Genomic DNA, 24,589 nt, shown 5'->3' with positions numbered 1-24,589 from the left:
TCTGTGTTCCCCTCACTATGCAATGCATGCTTAGCCTACCTGATGACACCTTTACTGAAAACCAGTTTCTCACCATTGCAAGAGGGACGATGCCCACGAAGGTGGTCTGGCTGATGAAGATCTCAGAGACGACCAGCTCGCTCATGGAGTCCTCAACTGGGTACTCCACCTGCCAGGTGATCAGCATGCTGGGCCCCAGCCAGGTCACTGCTGTTGTCGACTCCAAAGTCCACTTGCAAGATCTCATGGAAGGAGCCATTTGGTCTGGAAAATAAACACATTAAAGTCCAACTTCAAGCATATAACTCAGCAGAATGTCAAAAATGCAATAGATTGCTGCATTTCTACCCATCAGCCAAGAGGATGATTGCCAGCTTCACCCAGGCTCGTGCAGTGTGGAAAGAACGAGTTCACAGCTGTCCTCTGTGCCCACACCACCCTCTCCTTCTCCCTGGAAAGAGCCTGCTCTGCTCCGCGTTAGGACCTCGGACATCACTGCATCTCTGGTCTCATCGCACACAGCGACCCCTCCCAGCCTGCACAGCCTACATCGCAATCCAGCACCACACACAGGGGAGGGGGAACCCCCCAGCCAGCCCAGCACCACCCCAATCTCAAGACCCGTCCTGATTCTAGCCCTTTCCGTTTCTTCTCAGCTGTGTGTGTGTGGACCAATGATTCCATCTCGCTGAGATTCAGGATTTGTGGAGACTGTGGTGATGTCATGTGCTCGAAGGACCATCATGAGGCTGATCAAGACAAAGGACTTCAGAAGTGAGGAGATTTATTGTGTGAACTGTGAGTGGCAGAGGGGGTCACGTTCGATTTTTTTCTCTCATTGGCTCCGAGTGGGATTAGCTGCCCATGAGAAAACCCAGTCTACCTCAATTCATGCTATAGCTCGTTGTATGTGTTTTTGTGGGAGAGGGCAGGGGAGGTGGGCAGGGCACACAGAGGTGGAAAGACGAGTCATTCTTAATATTTTAAGTACAGGAAGGCTCTTAAAATCTGTTATATTCAAGAAGTTACTGAGATGAGAGCCGAGACAAAGCGCCATCTACTGTGGGAGCCCGAGGACTTCTCCCCGCCCTCTTCACCTCCCACATCTGCTCCACCTAATGGAAGGAGGTGAGAATAGAGAAGATGACTGGCGGTGAGCTAAGTCCGAGTCACTCAAAGCAGCTGATTTCTCAGAGCCTCTTCCCCGCCACTGGGGCCAGGTGCACACCGCAGTCTGGTCCTCAAATGTCAGCCCTTGAGGACATCGTTTTGAAAAGGAGCTCGCTGTGCCCCTCTTGTCCTAAGGAATTCTTCCACCATGGACAGCTCCCTTGCACCTGTGAGGTCCCAGGGAACACGTGTGTGCACCCCACGCTTTACCATCCACTTTCCGAATAGGCCATGAGGTTCCAGAGACTGGGCTTCTGTCACCCCCACTTCCTGTCCACCTTTCCCCACCCCAAGGTTCCCACGTGGGCAGAACTCCTCCACATTGCCACACATCAAGTCCCGTCTTTTCTGGATGGGCCAGGGACACTTTCCAGAGAAAGGCCACTGCCAAGGCTGTCCTTGGATGGCATCTGGGACCGTGGCTTTGAAGACAGCCCCCACCATCCTCTAGTGATTAAGAGGGGCTGCTTTGGCCACAGTTGTTTCTAGGAGCTATGTGCTTTTTGCTGGCCACCTGCTTTCCCTCTGGGATTTGGACTTGTGTGAAAAATGTGCCCGGCAGCAGGTGCCCAGGTGGCCAGCTCCTAGTGGGTGCTATTGAGCTTCTGTGTGGCAACAGACAGCAGGTCACCTGTGTCCTCATGAGGCACCGAGAGGAAGTGACACGGCTCTTGTGACTCCTCCGAAGCCTGTTCCTAGCTCCCTCCCGACATCCATTTCCAGGTGCATTTCTACCTTTGCTGGGTTTTCTTTGTGTCCTTTCCCTGTGGTGTCACATTCAGGAGGGTGACTGTATGCTGAGTCCTCCAAACCCTTTTCTGGGAACCTGAACTGAGGCTGTGAGCAGCTCACCAGGGGAACCTCACCTGTAATGCAGGTACGCACCTTTCCCCAGGTGCCCCAGGGCCCTGAAGGAAAAGGAGTATCTGAGCCAAGCCCTGGTGTCCATTGTGGCTGTGCCCCAAACATTAGCAAGAAGGAGCAGGGGAGAGAGCAGCAAAGAGAGGGAGGGACAGGCGTCCCGATATCACAATAACCGCTTAGGTAAGGGGAGGCCAGCACATCGGGAGGGAATGGCCATGGAAGACAGCTCGCTATACTCAGGGAGTACACATGGAGGGTGCGTGGCAGCCAGAGGACACAGGGAAGCATGGGGCCCCCTGGGGTGCAGAGGTGCAGGGGGCCACTGCAGGCAAGGGCTGTGCTCTGGTTTCCATGGGATGTGGGTGAGGTAAGTGAGCAAGCTTAGGGCTGGCCAGCTGGAGGATCCAGGTCACGTGGGAATGCAAACTAGGCCAGGTGCCTGGACCCGCCCTGGGGTAGTTAAGATGGGTGAATGAAGAGTGGCCCCAAGTGTGACTGCCTGGTAGCGGAAGTGTTGGGAGAGTGGACCCTGGCTTGGTTGGCTTGGGTTTGAGGAACACACTCAAGGGTTTGCTCTGGGAGGATTACTTCTGGAAGTGGCTCACCCTGAGAGGGGCAGTTGCTTAGTGGTGCCTGTATCTGTGGGAAAATGAAAACCAGAATCAAATCTAACCCAGGGTGAATGGTTATTATGGACCAATTCAGTAGCCTGTCACAATGGTCTACATCCTGTCATTTCTCCGTGTATCAGCCAGAATGTCAATAATGTTTGGAGAGAGAGAGAGAAGAGAGAGAGACAGAGAGAGAGAGAGAGAGAGAGAGAGAATCAAATTGTCACAGAACAGTCATCTCAAACCCTAGAATCACACCGTAGCACACAGTAGAGAGAGATGCATATCACCAGGAGCACCTAGTGGCTGAGTCTGAGGGAGAGAGAGAAAGAAGACAGACAGATAGACAGAGACAAAGACGGAGACAGAGACAGAGACAGAGAGAGGCTGCTGTCCCTCACACAGCTGACTTCGGGGTGACGGACCTGAGCCTGTGCTAGGCTGAGCTGCTGAGGGAAGCCTGCAAGAGGAGCCTAATTTCCTCCTGGAAATGAGACAGGAAATGCTGCCGCTGGTATCTGGCCCGTCTGCCCCCACTGTGAGCCATTTGCTCCTGAGCATTAGCTTAAGCACTGACCGCAAAGCGAGTAGACACTGAATGACTACAGTAAATAAAGCCCCAGAATAGAAGCAACTGATCACTGAGTGCAGATGCAACCTGAATCTACGTGAGGGGGCGGAGGGGCAGGGTGAGGAGAGGAGACCCTGAACTGCCACTTAGCTTCTGGGGATGCAGTGTCTCCACTGGTAAAAAGAAGAGGTTAAAGTAGAGCAGTGGCTTTGGAAGCACTTTAAGTAGCAGACCTTATCTTTACTATGAAGTCATGTATAGGAATAGAACATGCAGTGGCTTGGAGCCATTTACATACTTAACTTCCAGGAATGCAGATAGTGTACTGTTAGTCACAAGAGCAGGCTGGGAGAAGGACTGAAGAACAGAGGAGGAGGAGGAGGAGAAGATGAGGAAGAGGAGGAAGCATGAATTATCTAAGTATTTTGGCAAAGTACTCCCTATCTCAGTCAAAGTGAGAGTCTTGCATAGACTTTGGGCTGAGGGGCAAAGACCCACCATCTCCTGTAGGACTCAGCCACCGGGTGCTCCTGGTGACGTGTTCCTCTCTCCACACTGTGATCCTAGGGTTTGAGATGACCATTTTGTGACAATCTGGTGCCGAGCCTACATTAGCTGGTTGTCAGCCCAGGACCTCTTCTACACCGAGAGGAAGGGCTGGCTGGGCTGGCCTTCTAGATACAAGGTGGACTGAGATATTCTGTGTCTGTCTTTTCTTCAGTTCCTCCCCAGCTGAATTTTCATGGATTATTTTGCTCCTAGGCTGTTTTTAGTTCATGAGCCAAACTTAGAACATAGCTCTATTCCAGCACTGCACTGCATGACAGTGAATAGTGCAGCTGTCCTGCAGAGCTCAGGGAAGGCAGCTAATGGTCCTGCCTTGTTTGCTCCCTTTATTCCAAGAATTCTAGAGCATTGTCATGTACCTGGGGCTTCTGTGGAATAGATTCCAATGAAAATATCAATGGTATACCTCACAGACCTAGAGAAAACATTCCTAAAACTTATCTGGAACTGGAAGAGACCCAGAATAGCAAAAGCAATCCTGGACAATAAAGACAAGACAGAAGGTATCATAATCCCTGATTTGAAATTATACTACAAAGCTACTGTGATAAAATCAGCATGGTATTGGAAAAAAACAGACATGAAGATCAGTGGAACAAACTGGAAGATGCAAACACAACCACAAAGGCACTCAGCCACCTTATCTGTGACAGAGGGACCAAACATGTTCACTGGAAGAAAGATAGCCTCTTTAATCAATGGTGTTGGAAAAACTGGCTCTCCACATACCAAAGACTAAAACTAGACCCAAGCCTATCACCATGCATCAAAATAAGGTCAAAATGGATTAAAGATCTAAATATTAAAACAGAAACACTAGATCTAATGGAAGAGAAAGTAGGTGGAAATCTTGAAGACATAGGGGTAGGTAGAGAGTTCATGAACAAAAACCAAACTGCACAGGAAATACTTCAAAGAGTCAACAACTGGGATCCCATCTTATTGAAAAGCTTTTGTACATTTAAAGAAATTACCAGCAGGGTGAAAAGAAAACCCACAAACTGGGAAAGAACTTTACCCAACTGCCCTTCAGACAAAAGATTTCTATCTAGGACATATAAAGAATTAAAAAAAATCAGGCCTCCAAAATTCAAAGACCCAATACAAAAATGGGCATCTGAGATGAACACACACTTCTCACATGAAGAAATACAAATGGCAAATAAATGCAAGAGTCAGAAAACTATGCACTACCCAAGCTTTTGTTTGTTCATTTGCAGTACAACTGTCTAGTTATTTATTTATATTTAATTGTACATATCAATGGGTCAAAGTGTGACATTTTGATACATATACACAACACATAACAATCAAGTCTGAGTAATTAGCATATTCATCACAGCAAATGTTTATCACTTTTTGATGTTGGGAACATTTCAAGTCCTCTCCTGTAGCTACTTTGAAATCTATCTTTAATGTAAACTTGTTGATGTTAATAACTCAAAAATCCTCTGCTTCAGTTGATCAGCCGAGTTTTCCCATGTCCTTTGCTTCACTATCCCAGGCCTTTTGCCAAGACACCACTTTTTTTCCTCACCTTTAAGATCATCTGATCCACCTGGCCATGATGACAAAGTCACACTTGCCCTGTTTCCTCCTCCATTTGTCGCTGCTGGCTTGGTGCCTGACAATGTGTAGGGATTCAGTCAGTGTTTGTTTAATTGATTGAATCGACTCAATTTCCTAGCAGAACACCCTGTAACATTCCAGGGATGTAATTTTCATTCTGGGAAACAAGGAGGTAACAGTTCACTGAATTTTGATCCATGTTCTTACATCTAGCTGGCATGCGTATTCCTATAAAGAAACCACCTGAACAAGGAGAGGGAATGGACTCTGTTCAGAAGCTAGGCTGTCCCCACCCATCAGTCCAGAACTCTCACTGCTGTGCCAGGTCCTAGTTGCTATGTGTCAAGTCCCCATAGGCAGTGTCCTAAGCAGTGCATGTTTGTTCTGTCTTTGTGGATCAAGGGTCCTCGGCCCAGGGTGTGTCAAGGCTCAGGTCAAAGTGCTGTCTGGGCTGTGTTCCATCTGATGACATAAGCAAGGAAGAAACTCCCTGTGTCTCTCCCAACTTGCCAGAGCTCATTTCCTGAGTGTTGTGTGATCTGTGGCAGCTTCTTCTCCAAGTCAGTAACAGAAAGAGAGCAAGGTCTGGAGATCTATGAACGAAGACCCTGTTGAAGGGCTGCACTGATTAGGTCAAGACCAACTTGGGTCTTCTGTTGATTAACTTAAAGCCAACTGATTAAAGCTTTTAATTACATCTGAAAATCCTTTCACCTTTGGTTTATACCATGACATGATTGTGATGCTGGTGTCTCTTTGCTTTGCTATATTGCAGGAGACAGAGATGAGTCTCCTGTTCTGCCTTCATTTGAGGGGAGAGGTGTGAGCACAGGTGTGATTGTTGGTGTCACCCTGGGATGCTGCAGCCACAGTTATTTACAATATTCAGAAGATTTGTTCTCATTAGTGAGGGAAAAACAAGCACTTAATTAAATGCTGTGTTGGTCTCCTCAGAGAAATACTTAAAAACATTCCAAAAGGATAAAATAATTTCATGTTAATGGATGCACCCAACAAAGCTGAAGAATACTGTTTAAAACTTTTTAAAAACTCTACCAAGTTGACATGTGTGTCTGCTATGCAACCTATAATTTCTAAGCATTCAAGGAAGTCTAAAAATGTGACCCATCATAAGGACAAAGCCAGTCGGTGGAGATAAGGAAGGTTATAGGTGACTTGTGCAATGAGCAGGAATTTCACAGTTATAACTACATTATGCAGGCTCAGAAAGCTGTGAGACATCGTGTATGTAACAGAGACCTGAAAGAGATCATTTATAGAAGTAATGCCTTGAACTTCTAGAAACATAAATTATATATGTGAGACAAAAATAGTATCAGATGTCAAATAATATGTAACAGCAAGTTGCACATTTCATAAATGTTGGTGACGATTGTAATAACTATCTCAGTATATTAGTCAGTAATCTCCAGAAACAGACCAATAGAAGACAGAGAGAGAGATATCATATATATATGAGGAAATAATACAATGCATATTAAATTATTTCCACCAGCTGGTGCGCTTTTTTTGTTGCAGCCACACATTTCTCATTTGGTCAGTTCTGCTGTTGCTGTTTTAATCTCAAGTACATTTTCCCAGCGTAAACACTCAAAGAAATTCTCCATCTGACTCTTTAATCAGGGCCTAACAAACCATTGCCCTACTTCCAAGTTGCAGGAGAATGCCCATGCGTCCTCCCTCCCTTGCTTTCTCCGAAGATTAGTATTTTTAAGTAAAATCTACCTCTGTAGACCGGTCTGAGTGGCTTTCCTTTTGCTTAGCCGACATTTTCCCAGAGTTGGAAACAATAAATCTTGGTAATGAGCAAAGTGCTTTGGTACCTCCACTCCTTCAGTCGCCCCATCCAGGGTGATTTCTCAAGCTAACAATTTTCTCTCACTCCCAGCCCAGCCAGCTTTATTGGCATCACCATGACAAGCCCAGAGACAGATGAGACAATGGTGATAATTATTTTTTTCCTTGCCTGTGTCTTTCTGACAGTGCACTGAACCTTTTGCAGAAACGATGGCTCAGAACCATTTCAAGCTAAGTCCCTAATCGCAACTTTTAGAATTTGTCTCTTTTGTTTTATCTTAGAATCACCCTTGATAAAAAAGTCTTATTATGCTAAGTGATGGGTTAAACTCATTTCTATTTGCATTTCCCTACATTAGAAAGACCTCTTGGTCCAGGTGGTTATGCAGTAGTGTGATAGATGCTGCTGATCAGCTGAGCGGAAGGACGATTGCATGCTGTGAACTCTGCCTGTGGGCTCTGGGTGATGATTTTGGGGGAGTAGTCATGGGTCTCTGTGGTTATACCTGGGGGATTTGTGTTTTAATTTGTATAACACGGTGTCAGGTTTTGGATAAATAATATATTCCAAGGACTCAGAATTGAAAAGCTTTAAAGCAGGTACAATGACAGCCTTGATCCTCCACTGCCTTTGAAACCCACAGTCAAAAAGCACTGCCCTTCTCCTGGCTGGCCTTCCAGAATTGGTCCATGCATCTACAAGAAGCACTTGTAGGACCCTTTGTCTCGTCTACACATAAGTAGTGCATGTTCTGTATTCTGTTCTGCATCCACTGACTCTCTGGGAAGGAGAGCTCCGGTTGCTTCCCTCGCTGACAAGGGAGTGGTGAATGATGACAAATTCAGGTCCCTGGTCCTGATAGCCCAGGCCAGTAAGGACAGCTGTCCTGTGCCCCCAAGAGGGCAGTGGCCAGCGGTGCTCAAGACCAGGAGCCCTGGCAGGGGAGCATCCAAGATCCGTGCTGGAGACATATTGAATGCAGCACTCATTTTGGGCAACGTTATTGTAGCCACAATAAAATTTACCATTTTATATCAAGCACATGAGCTGTAATCTATGTAAAATAAAATTCTCCAGTGTTGTTGGGTTTCCATTTAAACGCACACTGGTGAAGGTTCAGGATCAAGTAGTGCCCATGATAAGGACAAAATATTCCTTTCACCCCAAAAGCTCCCATTTTCCCTTGTAAGCAAACCTTCCCCCACCGCCCTACCCCACCAGCACCGATGTGCTCTTATGGTTTTGACATTTTGAAAACTGCATGTAAATGGCACAATAAAGTATGAAGCCATTGGCGTGCTTTTCAACTAGGTGACCTTCTGAGATTCAACCATACTCTTTCACCTTTAATATTATTTTTTAGAGTTGAGCAGTGTCCATTAAATGGATGTACCCCCACTTGACTATAGATGTATTAACTCAGGGACCTTACATTGTTTTGATTTCTGTAGTTTCTAGCTTTTAGCTATAATGAGCAAAGCTTTACTAATATATGTATTCAAGTCTTTGTGGGAATGTCATGTTACAGTGTTTTTGTTAAGTATCTATGAGTGAGATTGTCGGGTCTGCGTTCAGCTGTATAGGAAACTGCCAGACTGTTTTCCAAAGTGTCTGTGCAAGTTTGCATTCCATCCAGAAATATGAGATCTAGTTGCTCTAAACCCTAATTTGAATTGCTAATTTTAGCTATTCTAATGAGTGTGCAGTGATAGCTCACTGTGGTTTTAATTCACTTTCCTCTACTGACTAGTTCTGCTGAACATAATCTCATGTACTTAGGAGTTATTTGTATATATTCTTTGTTGCAGTAATTATTCCAATACTTGGGGTACTTTCTAAATGGATTGTCTGTTTTCTTAGTATTACATTATTAGGAATCCTTGCTGTGTGAGATAATGTGGAGCCCTGATGATATGAGTGGTAAAAGAATTTACCAAGACCGGAGTAAGCAAAGAGCAGATTCATTGAACCCACCATCAGAGAAAGCAGCAGGCGAGTTCCCAGGGAGAGGGCTGCACCTTCTGGGACAGGTGCAGAGCATTTATGAGTTCTGTGAGCCTGAAAAAAGATTGCAGATGAGCCAGACAGGCATGGATGAAGAATCTTAGGGAGGATCAAGTAAGACCATGTGGCTTTTGTCTTTTTTCAGTGGGTTATGTTTGCCGTGCTCACAATAGAACCGGTCATGTATGTCCTCATCACAATATGATACGGGGATGCACTGATGTAACGGCCATGCCTGCTCCTAAGGGAAGGTCAGTGGCTGTCCTGCTGGAGCCCTCTGAAGTAGCTCGTTTTGAAGCAAAGCATGTTACTCAGGTGTAAAACTGAACAGAACGGTTGAACGGAGGCCCAAACGTTTCCTCCTTTGTTGCGCAGTGCTCAGCACTCTTACCACTGGATTACACACCCGACATGAAGACCTTGTGTAAGACGCAGGGTTCCAAATATTTTCTCTCCATCTTTGGCTTTTCATGAGTTTGAAATCAGTTATGTGACAATATATTTCTCAATTTTTGATTCTGTTCCATTATCTATTTTTTATACCTTTATGCTAATTCCACATTGTTTTGAAGTCTATGGTTTTACTGTAAGCTTTAAAATCAGATTATGTAATTCTCTGACTTTTGTTATATTTTCAAGATTTTGTTGTGTTTATTCTGTTTTTCAGTAGTTCCATCTGTCAGTTCCAGTATTTCACTCACACTCTACTGCTTTCAGATAAACTTTATGTGTGTGTGTGTGTGTGTGTGTGCATGTGTACACATGTGTGCCTCATACTCAGCTGCTGGTGGGGATGCATACCCTCAGCCATTAGCAGAAACAGAATCAGCAGTGCTAAAGTCTTGAAGGCAGCTGTGCTTAAAATGAACTCAGCAATATGGGAGATGAAGACAGCTTCCCAAGAAGACACAAAATGACAGTGACTGCTAAAAATGGAAAACATCCACCCATGAGCCAGTCAGCACCAACGCTCTTGGAACCTCAGAATAGCAGGAAGCATTACAGCTCCAGAAGAGCAAAGAAAGAGCAAAACAAGATCAAAGGAGACAGAAAGGAAGCATTCTCTGAGAGAAAACCCACAAACACTCGATTGGCTAAGAGTAGCTCTGCACACGCCCCTTAACACCTGCAACATGAAGAACTCGGGGAGATCTTAAGAGAAGTCCAAGTAGGCTTCCCTCATCATACATGCCGAGGTCTAGTAGTAGAGTTAAGAGAAGTGCAGAAGTCGTGACATACTTGGTGATATTTCAGTAGAAAAAAATCAGATGTTATCTTTGCAACTTTCAATTTATCGGGTGATTTTTCAATATCTCTCAAGTGGGTAGAGACTTGCTGGAAAAACATCATTTGGCTTCTCAAATCCCAGTGTATAACAGGTCCAGGTGAAGAGATCTTTTTCAGGAAATGTGCATTCCTCTGAACCTCATTAATTAAAACCCAGTGATTCCATTGCACCCCGGATTTGGACCACTGCGTTAATTATGACAGCCTTGCGACCTTTCCCATAAGCCGATCACGCTCTATGGTAATTTGGTCTTAAATTAGCCATGGTTAAAAGGGTGTGTATGTGTGATTTTCCTGAATTCTTCTTGCTAATCATTTCTACTCGGGAACTCCTAAAATGTTTCAGAGAAACAATCTTGTCTACAGCGCACTGATTATGAGATTATGTTGTCCAACTAAGCAAGTATAAGCCAGACTCCTGCATGAGAAAATGGAAAACCATGTTTTAAAATCATTAAGTTTCCCTTCTGTCTTTCAAAGCCTGCTCACACCCAGTGAAAAACTACAAAAAAAATAAAATGGCTGAGTGAGGAGATGGCGGCTATGGACACTATGGGGGCTGCCATTTCCTGGGGTTCCCAGGAAGAGGAGGTGGGGTCACATGGGGACAAAGCATCAGTCCTGTGAACTCACCCAGTGCTCAATACATCCAATAGAACTAGAAAACCTTGCTTTTGTAGAAGTGGAACCATCACAGCCTTCCAAGGGAAGGAGAATGAAGTTGGGGAAACGATGCAATCCGGTGTCAGTACTCACCAACTAAGCACCTCGGAGGATAAAAGCCATTGACTGGCCCGAGATGATGGGATGAAAGATGACATCTGCGCCAGCTTGATTCTTTCTGCTGTGCACTAATGAGGGGCTCTGGGGTGATGTGTGGCTACTCTGAAAGTCTGATCTTTGACACCATTACTGCAGCCCCTCCACCCACTGCCACTGGGGAAAACCAAATGCATGCTGGGAACAAAGCACGGCCTGGCAGGTTCTCAGTATCAAACAGAGATGGGAGTTCACCTGCAGCTCTGGACCTGCAAGGTCAGTGTCTGCAAAGCCAGGTCATTTGAAAACTCTGATTAGTCCTAGAGTGGTAATGTGTGCCTCCCTCCGGTCCAGTTTGAAATCCACCCTACTGAGAGATCCTGGGAGTCTGAGAACCAAAACTTCTGAACCTAGATTCAAGACATGTGGTCTAGTAAGAGTGAGCTCCTCAGAGGAATACAGTATTCAGAGCTTGGAGTCCCTGTGAAAATGTACTTTAGCTTAGCCTCTTTAATAAACGGGGCTGGAAAAACTGGCTCTCCACATGCCAAAGACTAAAACTAGACCATGTCCATCACCATGCAGTAAACTAAGGTCAAAATGGATCAAAGATCTAAATATTACAGAGGAAACACTAAATCTACTGGAAGAGAAAGTAGGTTGAAATCTTGAAGACGTAGGAGTAGGCACAGTCTTCATGAACAAAACCCAAACTACACGGGAAACACTTCAAAGAATCAACAACTGGGGTCTCATCCTATTAAAAAGCTTTTGTACTTCAAAAGAAATCACCAATAGAGTGAAAAGACAACCCACAGAGTGGCAGAACATTTTAGCTAACTGTCCCTCAGACAAAGGACTTATATCTAGAACACATACAGAAATGAAAAAAATCAAACCACCCAAATTCAAAGACCCAATCCAAAAATGGGCATCTGAGATGAATACACACTTCTAAGATGAAGAAATACAAATGGCAAATAAATATGTGGAAAAATGTTCAACCTCACTGGTCATTCGAGAAATGCAAATTAAACCAACATGGAGATTCCATCTCACCCCAGTAAGAACTGCTGCCATCAAGAAATCAGCCAATAACAAATGCTGGAGAGGCTGTGGGGAAAAAGGAACCCTTCTCTACTGTTGGTGGCAATGTAGACTGGTGCAACCACTTTGGAAATCATGAGGTCCCTGGCTCCCAGCACCTAACCCCATCATAGACCTGGTGGCGAACAGTGGGAATCATTTCCTAGGCCCCAGAGGATGGAAGCCAGGGTCCTGGTGTTGGTGGGAGGTTCCTCTTCAGGGCAGGACCCGCCTCAGGCCTCACTCCTTGGCCTGTGGTTGGCTGTCTTCTCCCTGTGGCTCTTTGCATCATCTTCCTTCTGTGTGTGTCTGTGTCTGATTTCTTTTTTCTCCACCTAGCCCCCATTTCTTAAAAGACAAAGTCCACTAAGTCACCCAGGCTGGCCTTGAACTTGTAATCATCCTGCCTCAGCCTCCCAAGAAGCTGGGATTACATGCCTGCAGGCACAGGCTTTCCTAAGTTCTTCTTCTCACAAGGACATAAGTCAGAAAGTTTTCAGGCCAAACTCATGTTAATTTAATTGTTTCTGCAAATGTCCTAGCTCCACATGTGGCTACATCGTGAGGTACTGTGGGTTAGGACTTCAGTGGAGGATTCTGGGATAAACAGCTCAGCCAGTGTGATACAGTTGCCTAAGAGCATAAACTGTAAGAAGAAAAAGTCCTAGCCCCTGAGCAGTGGAGAAGTAAGGGTGCTGTGCCCTCAGTTGGACTAATTTTGTCTTGGCCAAGGCTCTTGAGTCAGTGTTCCCGTAGCTACTGTGGCTGAGGCTGGGCACTGAGCCCTGCGCCAAGGCTGTGATCAGTAAGTCTCACCACGGCCTCTACACTAAGCCAAACTATACCCAAGGGAAGGTGTATGGAGGCCCCAGGGCTTGTCTCAGGTGCCAGAACTGGCAAATGGTGAAATCGAGACCTGAAACAGGTTCTGGCTCAGAGTGTAGTATTTCCTGCAGTAGCACATTGCTACTCGACTATAATGACCCCAGTTCAAGCCTTGCTTTTCCTCCTATAACACAGAAGGAAGAGGAATCTCGAAGGCCTCCCTCCATGGGCTCTGTCGTTTAGTTCTCTCGGCACCCAAGAAGGGGGCAATTAATGTTCTTCCTCCATGGTCTCCTCCATGTTCACCTTGGGACGCGGAAGCGCCAGGAGCTCTGCAGTAATGGCTGTTCTAACGGAAGACCCCCTGGTGGAGTAAAAATGCCAACTCCAGATGCCCAAGCACAGATTCCCAAACCACCCTGTTCTCCCTCCTTAGGATTTTCCTTTCACCACCTATTCCCCACATTGGCTGAATTTCAACCAAATCTCTTGCTAAAGCCCTGTGAAAGCCTTGCTGCTTCCTTCCCCAGGTTGGAGTCTGTGGTGGAGAAGCACTCCTGACAAAACATGCTAAGCAAGCGATGGCCAGTAGCCATGCTCTCTGGCTGAGTTCTTCCCGCACCCAGGCGTGTTCAAAGCCAACCACCACCCCCGGAAATTCATCCATCCTTGTGCTAAAGAAACAATCGAGTTGTTTCCTGCTTTGGGCAGGGAGGTGTTTGGAGCATCTACAGTTCTATAGTCCACGGTATTCTCAGTGGGAAGGAGATAGTTCGGTGCTCCAGAGCAACTCTGAATGCCTTTGGGAACAAGTCTCACTTAACAGCAGTCATTGATCTCAAACTTGTTTCTGATGCAGACTGATTGTTTCAAACAACTTCCTAGTTCCTTCCTCTAAGGAGATGACTTTGACGTCTGCTCCACAAATACTCAGCACTGTTTGTTCCTCAAAAAGGAGAAAATACAAAGTGAAAGCAGTGACGCTAAGAACCTTAATCCCAACCTAATATTCCTGCTTTTGATCTTTCCGAATACAAGGGAACTTGTCCCCCAATAGGGTCACACCCATAAATACTAACAAAATGTTTCCTAGCATTTGATTTGGAAGCCTTGGTTACAAATTGACAATTACTTCCCCTTTGGGGTAGTTTAGGCATGTGCAAACTCTTGAGTTCCTCTACTTCAGCAGCATTCAGATTCTGAATTAGAACAAGGCTTGGTCAGGCTTTGTAGGTCTTGACTATCTCCGTGGGAATACATGCCTTCCAAAGACTGCTCAGACCACAGTGGGACCTGGGGTTAACTACCAGAATGCAGGGGTGTCATCCTGGCTTCTCGCTTGAGTCCTTGTTTTGGAGTCCATGCCGCAGATGGACCTGGCTGGTTTTGAAACATAGGAACAAGGCATGACATATCAACTTCACTGCCATAAAAATAATATTGCAAGATACTGTATATTGCATAAGTATGTGCAATATGTGTGTATTATATATATTATGAATTAGGAGCCAAATTTCCAGAAAGCCACATACTGTACTTCTAATGCATGCTGATAACCCTGTTCACAATGTGATTAACGCCTTCAGCCAGAAATGACCCAGAAGCTCCACAGACTTATTCGCAAGTGAAGGGAGTTGCAAAATGCACTCTGGGTTAATTAGATGCTTTTAAATTATGCCAGCAGATTTTCTGGGGCTTTCTTTCCTCTCTGTGCAAAAAAGTTGTTATACATAAGAAGAGCAGTTCTCAATAATGCCTAACAAACCCTCAACCTTCAACTCTTCATATTGCCACCTACACTAAATCATCCTTTATTGTTCTTCTCATTATTCTAATGGTTATTGTTCTTCCAATTATTTAATAGTTACTCTGTTTGTTCTCCAACCTTCTGGCCAAGACAGTTCTCGGCATGCAGCAGAAGTCAACGTGTCCCTTGTGTGTTGCTAGTTTGAAACACACTGGGTCCTCAGACAGCAAAATCAGGAGGGTAGAGGACACAGACGAGAGACTCCCTGCTGAGAAATATTTCCCCAGGGATCTTTGGGGCCAGGGGTTCAGGCTGTGCACACCCAGCAAACAGACCTGGTGTCCATTGCATGTTCCAGTGGGTGCTGGGCCTTGGGTCCGCAGTGCCCAGCATGGGTCAGCCCATCTCACAAACCACATAACATACATCATGCACCTTTGATGGCCCACAAACTTCAGGAGTTGCCACAAATTCATTGACAAACAAAATAAGCCTACTGTCTGCCTTTGTGTCCTTGGTGGAATAGTTAGAGACCAACTTCACAGGGAGGAAAACAACTAAAAATGTACAATCACAAGCGGCAAATACAGTGGGAGAATAAGAGGATACTCAGGGAAATGAATGAGGGGGCTCTTTGAGAAGTGTCTGGAGCTAGGAACTATAGGATCAGGGGTTACTGGGATGCAGGAGATCAGTCCCTGACCTCGCATGGGTGATGCTGGGCGACCACCACGCTCACATCTGCTGCTACCTGCTGCTGCCCTGGCTGTGTCTACAGTCACTTCAGAGTCTCCTCTGATTCCCACACACCCCACTTCACCCAAGACTCTGTCAAAGCCTCGATTTGCCATCCAAATAAAAGAACATTGGAACTGCTGCCCCGGCTCCCCTTACTTCCTGAGGATCTGAGGTGGGATGTGTAAGTAACTGTTCATTCTTTGAGTAAACACACTTTTGTTGAGCACCTAGTATGGTTTGCTATCCACTAGCCTCACACCCATAAACATGAGCAAGATATGCCCCTGGCTGGGACAAGACCCTGCTATAGTTCATTTTCTGTTGCTATAGCACAATACCTGAAGGAGGGTGCTTTATACAGAAAAGAGGTTTACTCAGCTTAGAGTCCTGGAAGTTTCAGAGCAGGAAGCGGCATCTGCTGGGCTGTGGGGAGAACCTCCCTGGCAGATGATATCCCAGTGGGAAGAGATCAGACCGCAAAGCAGGAAGCAAGAGAGGCCCCAGGGCGCCTACACAGCCAAACAACCCATTCTGGTGAGAACTAACTAGCTGCTGGGGACCAGTGTTAATCCCTTTCCAAGCATCTCCCGACCTAGGCACCTTTCACCCCAGACCTGAAAAGGCCACCACCTCCACATTGCCAGGCTGGGCCCGAGGACTTTTAGAGGGACGCTAAGGGCCAGACTCAGCAATGGACATTCCATATGGGAGCAGAGGCAGAGAAGGAGAGAGAGGGAATCAGGACTCAAAATATTCAGATACTTATGTAAGTTCCACAATGATATAATCAAATCAGACACTTAGGAGACAAAAAAAGCTAATTTTGAATTTTAATTACCTTGAAGGATGAGCTTCTTGTAGCTTGTTCTTTGCATAATACTGGATGAGAAAAAAGTTAATAGTCTCCTAATTATAATACTTTTCATGACAAAAACTCTGGCTCACATTCATTAGTCTGCCAGAGGATCTGCACAAAGTCACTTAATGCTCTTAATTTCCACAGCAGAAACAAATAAGTGCGATGTATGAGCCTGGGTTCTCTTCCGTTGCCACCTGACACTGCCTCTTCTAAGTTGAAGTAATTAAATTCATTTATTTTATGGAAGTGTTAATGAACCTCTCTTTCAGAAATTCGGCTTTGTTAAACTCAAGCAGATAATATATTCCATGAAGTGAATTAAAAAAGACTGTCAAACTCTTGTCTCACCTCTTTGCCCAACACACTCCATCCTCAAAGCAGGAACTAGGGAAATACTGGGAAAATACAAATGCTGGTGGTGATGATCGTGTCTCTGCCTACCACTTCTCACCCTGAGCCAGAGGATTAGGGCACGGGCAGCCAGCCGGGCAGGCAGGTGTGACCTGTCCATGACTGAGACCCCGGACACAAGCGCAGAAAACAACAATCCCAAGCCCTGCACCTGGGACCAATCAGAAAGTGCTATCTTCAGTTCTTTTGGTGCAAAATCAAGCAGGCTTTTGATAGGATGCTGATCTCTGACATCATCCTGAAGGAAGTCACAAAAGTTGGCCGCCATTATTAACTTTGTGGCCCCTGGGCTCTCTTTCTCAGGGGACTCTCTTACTCTGAAGAGTATATTTCTTTTCCTACCTTTAATAACGTAAAACCCTACTATCTTTGATGTGGGTCTTGTCCAATTCTTTGTTTAGGACAAGAACCTGGAAAGACTCACTGGAAAGATCCCACAGCACCCCATGCCTTCATAACAATCCCATTGTCCCTGGTTTCTCTCCCATTAAAGAGCTCCGGGCTCCATCCTTCACAGGAAACCCAGCAAGGAGGGTGTCAGGAAAGGGGATTTTCTAGAATCTGTAGCCTGTGAACCCCTGTCCCTCCCTGCCTCAGCAGTCACAGGCTGGTGAGTTCCAGGTGTGCAGGGCTAAAGCACTTAGTAGCTGGTAACAAAACTCTAGTTGTCAACCACCAGAAGCATAAAAATTAAAAAGTATTCATACTACCAGAGGAACTACAATTTCAAATTTTGGAATGCTACTATCATAGCATTTTATTGACTGACTCCCTGATATTACAATGTTTGTCTTCATTGTTTTCCTGCCATCTTTTATCATCATGTCAGATGACATCTAAAATTTTTTTTGTTCTTGACTCTGTTCTACTGTCCATTCTGTGTTCTAGATAATTAATTCAGCTTTTCCTCTGCCATGGCAGACAGATATGCTTCCTTTCACCTTTGATGTTCATCTTTGGTAATATTGTGCAGATGTTTAGGATCATTGTTCAATTTGAGAAAGTCTTATTACATTTATTGTAAATATGAGATACAAATTTTGAAAAAATCACTAGGACCAGCTTCTGATTCTGCATACCTAATATCTCACTTTCTTCCCCAAAATTCATATGTATTCATACATATAAATGCACTACCCTCTTCCAGTGTCAAGTCATAAGTTATAGTAATATCAGGATAATGGTACCATCCCTGCACCTCCACAGTTTAATATCCAATGAGTCAGACAGCAGCTATAAAGTACCTTATGGGGTGGGGCAGCTCATAATAGCTTATCTGTACACCAGAGGATGTGTCCACGTGCCGTCAGTGATACGGATACAGATATGGGTATGATGTATATTTGTTGGTATGGCTATGGGTATACATAGGATTTGCAGTAATGAGTTTAGATATTAAAATAGATTTTAATGTGTTTATAGGTAAGAGTATGGATACATAGTTAATGCTATGACTATAAACATGGACATGGATATGGACATGAATGTAGGTACAGTTATAGATATGATATGGGTATGGATACAGATATAGATAAATAGAAATACAGATATAGGTATGAACATGGGTATGGATAGATAAGGATAGAGATATTAATATAGTTATAGGTATGAATGTAATTATGAATATGAAATAGATATGGATGTCAAATAGGTATGGTTATAGATAGACATATGGATAGTGATAGATATGGGTGTGGATAGGAACACAGATATGGTGATAGATATTGCTATGGGTATGAATATGGATATACATATAAAGAGATATAGGTGTAGGCAGGATAAATACTGTTGTATCTCTAACTTGATTTTTCCTAGGTAGATGACAGAAATACACCCCAACACCCATGCCACTCCCCAGAAGGCATAGCACCTAAGGGCCCTGTTGGAGTAGAAATAAACAATGACCCGAATCACTGCAGTGGAAATGTAAACTTGTTCCCGTTGAACCAGAACACATGAACGTATGTGCTTCAGCAGGCACCACCCCAGGCTGTGCAGAAGATGGCAGTGGAGAGGGTGAGGGACTGAGGAGCCACTTTCCTGTCTGCAGGGCTCATTTTTGGCCCAGAGGCTGAGGTCCTGCTTCACATTCACAAAGCAACGGGAACAGAGGCTTCATTCACAAAGGGCCTACCCTGCCTATAGGGTTAATAACCCTTAGTTATTGTGGCCTGGTCAGCCCACAATCTCCACAATGAGTAGACAGTGAAGGCTTAAATAAATGAGACAATTGAAATGATTTCAAGGTTCCAGGAGGGTCTCACTCTCTTACAGATTTCAAGATTCTCTGGGTTAAGACCAAGACTTCTCTAGGCAGCCTGTATTTATTAGGCTTTCAAACAAAGGAGGAGGATACTCAAGAAAACATGGGAATCTAGCAAGACCTTGGGAGAATTCTCCCAAGAACTAAATTATGTCAATCAGGAGAACTACCTTATCTTTGGGTTGGCCATTATTGTAGGAGCGTGGAGCCTGTGGCTGCAGTCTCTTTTTATTTAATTGGGGTTAGAGCCAAACATCTTCAGCTGTGGCCTTATCTTGTCCTCTGAGGTGTCACAGCTTCACAGGCCAATACAGGCCTCAGTGGGGACCAGTGACTCACAGGGGTTCACTTACTATGAGTCCGCTGCCCATCTCCAGGCAAGAGCTTAGGCCTCAGGCACACTCACATATGAACATGGAAAGCCATTGGTGAATATTAAATCCTGCTCAGAGCTGCTTCACAGTGGTCTCCATCTCCTGCCTTTATTGTTCTTTATTGTTCTTTCTTCGTTCTTCCTTTCTGCTCACATCTCACTCTTCATCCATCCTAGGTCCTCCTAGATCACCTCCAAAATAGCTGTTCAATCTGCCTGCCGCACCCAGCCTGCCAGGCCCTCTTTCTGTTCCGTCTGAACATCAACAGAACGCCTAGCTCCTCTCCTGCTTTTGCTCTGGTCCCTCATTATCCATTCTCCAGAAAACATTCCTCTTTTCTGCTTAAACCATCATCCTGTCCAGGTGCGGACGAGGCTCCTCCGACTAGGACACCTCCTGAGCAGCCACAGCCCTGGCGCTCCCTAGTGCCTTGCCTCATGCCTTGTGTTGAAGGGGAAATCCTGCGATATTAAATCACCTTATACAGTGTGCGTTCTCTTTCCCCACCCACCGCCCAAGTGCAAGCTCCTTGTGGACAGAGACCTCTGCCTGCACTGTGGCTGTCAGGGACAGAGCGAGGCACTCTCCAGCCTGCACTTACCACTGCTGCCTCTGGGACGGACTTCAACCTGTGTGTGTCTTTTCTGCCAATGGCGTATCTAGCACCCATGCAACAATGCCATAGAAGTGAACGGGCGAGGATGACTTCACGCAGGTTGCTGCTGTGTGGGAAAGGAAATGAGACTCGGTGTCAGCCTCACCCACCGAAACCAAGGGCAGGAGAGTGTTCAGAGCTGAGGCGGGTGGGCCACTGGCCACGGCCATCTGTGTTTGGCAGTTGGCTTTTCCCAAAGGCTAGGTAGCATTCCCCGGTCTTCACGCGGGAGGTAGTTTTACAGCATGTAGTTGGCATCCGCTGAAGTGCGGCTCCCTCCCTCCCACAGGGACTGGCGACAGCAGCTCCCTCTTCCCTGGTGTTTGCTGTACAAGCGGATGGCTCCCAGGACCCTGAGAGAGACGTTTTACGTTTGTAAAACTGGCAGGCGGCTTTTGAAAAGATGCATCTCAAGGGAACGAAAGAATCACAATGACAGTTTTCTAAGGTACATGTGCTAAGAAAAGGAAGGTCAGGGCTGAGGGCAGGCAGAAGGCTGTCTGCAGATTGTGCCAAGTGAGGGTAACTTCCAGTGGACCTGAGAGCGACCTCAAGGCCTCCTGGGTCACCAAGAGAGTAAGAGGACAGAAGGTGTGGGCTCGCTCCTGTGCATCTGCCACTGCCGTGAGGAGCCCAGGGCAGAGCTGGCCCTGCAGTCCAAGGATGACGGAAAGAGCAGGAACAGATCTCACCCAGCCCGACTCTAGAGCAGATCCTCAGCCTCAGGGCACAGAGAGGCACACCCCAGATCCACCAGCCCCGCCTGCGGCAGGCTGGGAGCTGAGGTGCACTCTGGGTTGGGACCCACAAAGGAATGCGTGTGATCTGTCCTGCAGGCTTCACTGCAGTAACAGCTGCCCACAGCAGGACTCAATATAGATTTGTGAATATCAAATAAAAACACCGATGCTATTCTGAGATATTTTCTTCCACCTAGTAGGGAAAATTGGCCAGTCCTTCCTGCAAAAGCGCAGCTTCTAGGAAAAATGTCTCTAACAGAATTCCCTCCTCTCCCCAGCCTTTTTCCCTATCTTTTATTAACTGCTACCTCCTGCACGGTACTCAGCATCCTAAAGAGAGTCCTCTGCAACCCTCCGTCTACCTGGCTCGTGTAAAGGTAATGCTTCTGTTTGAAAAGAAAACACAGAGGCTGACCCAGGAGGCCAAGGTCAAGTTCTATTTCCACGAGAAGAGACAGGAGACAGAAGTAGTGCACACAGGAAGAAAACTGCCTACTGCACGAAAAGATCTTGCTCAGAATAAGACCCCACCCAGTGTGGGTTCTTCCCTACCTATTGTCTCCCTGCACCCCCTTTCTTCCATAAACCCCTTCCATGCTCCTAAGGCCATAACACAGAAACTTGAGGCACAGAGGAAGCCCCTGCGCCTTCTTCACGGTTTGCACTGGGAAGTGCAGAACCCGCCTTTACCCTGCCGCTCTGCCTCACCTCTGCTTCGGCCTTCACAGCCCACGGATGTGCTCACAGCAGGTCCAACCGCTCAGGGTGACCGCAGGTTTCTCCTCCGGGCAGGTCCATCTCTGTGGTGGCACTGGCTGTGCACAAGGCCATACGTGAGGAGCCGGGATGCCAGGGAGTAACTCTGCTTGAGGTCCGGCCACACTTGCCCGTGATTGGGCTGAGTCGCTTCCTGAGACCAGGCAGCACTGAGCTGGGTGACCGAGTAGCTCCAGAGCCTGCCAGCTCCACCCGGCTCAGCAAGGATGAGAGCCGGGCTCCAGCCTTCTCTGGCCAGCTTCAGCAGCGCATGGACTCGGGCAGGACACCTTTGCCGGGTAGTTTGGTTCAGATGCCAGGAAGTCACGCACTGCACATTCCCTATGTAAGACAGTGCCTTACAAGCTCCAATTTTAATTAGACTGTAGCTGCTTTGTTCTCCCAGTAATCTTTATCTGTTTCAGACATAGCAGCTTTTGTTAGAAGATCCAGGACTTTTCTGACCCTCAAGGACTGACAGGGTGACTCCCAGGCTGAATTTCATGTGATAGAAACACAGTCCATGAGCAGAGGGGGAAAGAGCTACATCCAATCAACAATTCAGCCCTTAGGAGAGAAGCGGACCCTTTGCAAAGACAGCAAAACCGGACTCAGGACAATAAATCACCTGAGATGACACAAGCTACCCCCAAAGAACCACAGGACACAGTGTGAAGCCCCGGACACAAACCTCTGAGCTCTCGAGCTGGCCCTGGTGCTGCAAGGGACCAGGAGGCTCCCAGCTGCCCAGCTGCGGGCCCGCTCTCCCCAGGCCTGCAGGGCTCTTCTCTGCAGCTTGCAGACCTGGCTACTGCTCTGCACAGCTTCCTGTCAGGGTCCCTCCTCACAGGGGCTTTCCTGGGGCCCTCACAGGCAGCTGGCCCCCACACACTTCCACTGCATTTTAGTTTGTATCATAACAGGGCTCCCGACTGGTAGTGGTCTGTGACCTCTTAGGATCCAGGCCCTACGGCAGGTAAGAAGGGGAAGCTTCACTTTATTTCAGCCGCTCCCATCCCTGCGATCACTACCTGAGCTCAAACTTCCTTGTGTGTTTTATTCGTGTGTGCTCCTTCTGTTCCACTAGCGTATAGACTCTTGATGAGTAAAAGTGATGCTTACTCCTGCTTCTCACTGCATTCCTAATGTCTCTCTTAGTCCTTAGCAAACACACATGTGATATTTGAAAAAATATTGTTTATTTCATGAGTTCATAAATGGAGGCTCAGAAGTGTTAAATGAGTTGTTGGTGGCCACACAGCTTCTTAGTAGGAGAGCTGGGGCTTGAACCTAGGACCCCTGACTATTGCTGGGGTTCAGCCTCTTAGACTCCCAGAGTCTTGCCGTGCGGGAGCCTGGACACTGGGATGAACCCAAAGTCTAGTGACTTAGAGACACAGGTACAGCACAGACAGCGGATTTTCACTGCCCAGTATTGAGTGATGGGGACAGAGAAGCACTGACACTTTTCTGAAGCACAAATGTATGACTTCCAGATGGGTGCTGGAACGCGCACTCCTGCCGATGACCTGAGCAAGTTAGAAAATGATTTCCAACCCCAGGGCGCTTGCTACCAAGGCCACGAAAGGTTGTCAAATTCTCGTACGTGAGAAACACTGTCAGAGAAGCTCCACACTTCCCCACACCAAACCACTGTGACTGAGCCAGGGAGTGTCCATGTTATTTAGCAAAATAAACCATCGTCCCGCGCCCTTGCCCCTGACGGCCGGTTTGCGCACCGGGCTGTTGCTTTTACAGACTGCCCTGGAGGTCCACTCCGGGACTCAGGATGACTGAGAGTCCTACACAAAGCGATCACAGCTCGACACCAGCATCTCTGGTGGGACTCGGGCCCCAGAGTGTGAGCAACAGTGGGGGCAGGCTTGGCCTGGTGCAACTATGGAGAGCAGAGAGTCGGAACTGCTCAGCGCCCGGCCCTGTAGTCCATGCTGTGAACAGCAGGGTGATGCCGCCCTGACCCTGAGTGGCTTGTGAGCCAGGTGAGGACAGCTGCCAGAGGCTCAGCACCACGGGGCACTGGCAGGGCCACGGCCTGAGTCAGAGAGGACCCGAAAGAGCTCCAGTCACCACGTGCTCAACCCAGACCTGTGCACACAGGGGTGGCCAGGCTCCCTCCACATACCCCAACCAAAGCTGAGGAGGGAGGTGGCCTGGCCCACATGGGCATCTGACCTGAGCCCAGGCAGAGCAAGGTCAGAGTGTAAAATGGTCACCGGTGTCTCGCAGCTGCCCCAGGCTCACGGGGGACCTGCTCCAAGCAGAGGGAACCTGGTTTAGTAGAGACCAGCTGGCCCATCTCCAGCTTAGGAGAGACCAACTTTGGGGCAAACTTTGAGATGGATGGGTATAGGGGGGCCTTTCCTGGAACAAGAGGAAAGGGGTAACCGCTCTCACTCAGGTCCCTCCAGCTCTGTTCCTCCCAGCGGAGACTGGAGGTAGGTGAGACCCCAGGCTGCTGGCCCAACCAGGAGCAGGAGACTTACTGTATCCCGCTGAGTGACTGGATATTTCTTTACCTTACGTTTCCTCCAAATGCACAGCCATGGATTGCCAGATACAATAGGTCCAGGTGATCACAATTGTCAGTAGAGAAATTGTAGTCTAAATGAAAATTGATTTTGTAAATCAGAAGTGTCCAAAGTGCTCAGCTTGAAACGGGAGCAATTTGCAAACAACTAAGAGTGCCTAGCACATACATAGAAGGCAGGAGCATCAGCAGTGCACACTGCACAGTGAACATTCTCCATTCTCATCCCTCCGGGTCTACCAGTAAGAGGGTGCAGACACTCCTGTGAGTTCCTGTCCCCTCCCAAGGGATGGTGGGCTGATGGAGGGCTGCGAACGTGCACTGTAAAATATCCTGCCGCTAATGAAAACCCATTTGCCTCACAAG

The 24,589-nt window shown here is 46.8% G+C and overlaps 1 pseudogene; it reads right to left on the bottom strand.

The window, feature by feature from the left end:
* Positions 1 to 73: 73 nt before the first annotated feature.
* On the bottom strand, positions 74 to 21,968 carry LOC106146506 (annotated as a pseudogene).
* Between the last annotated feature and the right edge of the window lie 2,621 nt (positions 21,969 to 24,589).

Source organism: Chinchilla lanigera, unplaced genomic scaffold, assembly GCF_000276665.1.
Source record: "Chinchilla lanigera isolate Chin_1 unplaced genomic scaffold, ChiLan1.0 scaffold00081, whole genome shotgun sequence".
In the NCBI taxonomy this organism is placed as follows: domain Eukaryota; kingdom Metazoa; phylum Chordata; class Mammalia; order Rodentia; family Chinchillidae; genus Chinchilla; species Chinchilla lanigera.
This window is presented reverse-complemented; position numbering and strand designations above follow the sequence as displayed.